The following is a 611-nucleotide window of genomic DNA, read 5'->3' as shown; positions in this document are numbered from 1 at the left end:
GTTCCTTGGAACTTCTCCGAAGAATGTCGGAACTCCTTCAACGCTCTCAAGAAAGCGTTCACCTGTGCTCCGGTCCTACATCACTGGGAGCCGGACCGTCAAATCACAGTGGAGACTGACGCTTCGGACTACGCCATCGCCGGAATTCTGTCCATCACATCGGACTCCGGTGAACTCCATCCGATTGTGTTTCACTCCCGCACCCTTACCGGCGCGGAGTTGAACTACGACACCCACGACAAAGAACTTCTCGCCATCTTCGAAGCCTTTAAGACTTGGCGGCACTACCTCGAGGGTTCTGGAACTCCGATTGACGTTGTCACGGATCATAAAAACCTGGAGTACTTCTCGACTACGAAGCTCCTTACCCGACGCCAAGCCCAATGGTCCGAATATCTGTCGCAGTTCAACATGGTGATCCGCTTCCGCCCAGGGAAACTCGGAGCGAAGCCCGACGCACTCACCCGTCGTTGGGACGTCTACTCAAAAGGGGGGGACAGTGACTACTCCGTCGTCAACCCACACAACTTCTGACCAGTATTCACTCAGGATAGGGCCCAGCACGAGTTAGCAAAACCCGTGGGTACCCAAGGATAAATCCGTGGGAATAC

This window comes from Lentinus tigrinus (assembly GCF_003813185.1).
Source record: "Lentinus tigrinus ALCF2SS1-7 unplaced genomic scaffold L226scaffold_68, whole genome shotgun sequence".
Lineage (NCBI taxonomy): Eukaryota > Fungi > Basidiomycota > Agaricomycetes > Polyporales > Polyporaceae > Lentinus > Lentinus tigrinus.
This window is presented reverse-complemented; position numbering follows the sequence as displayed.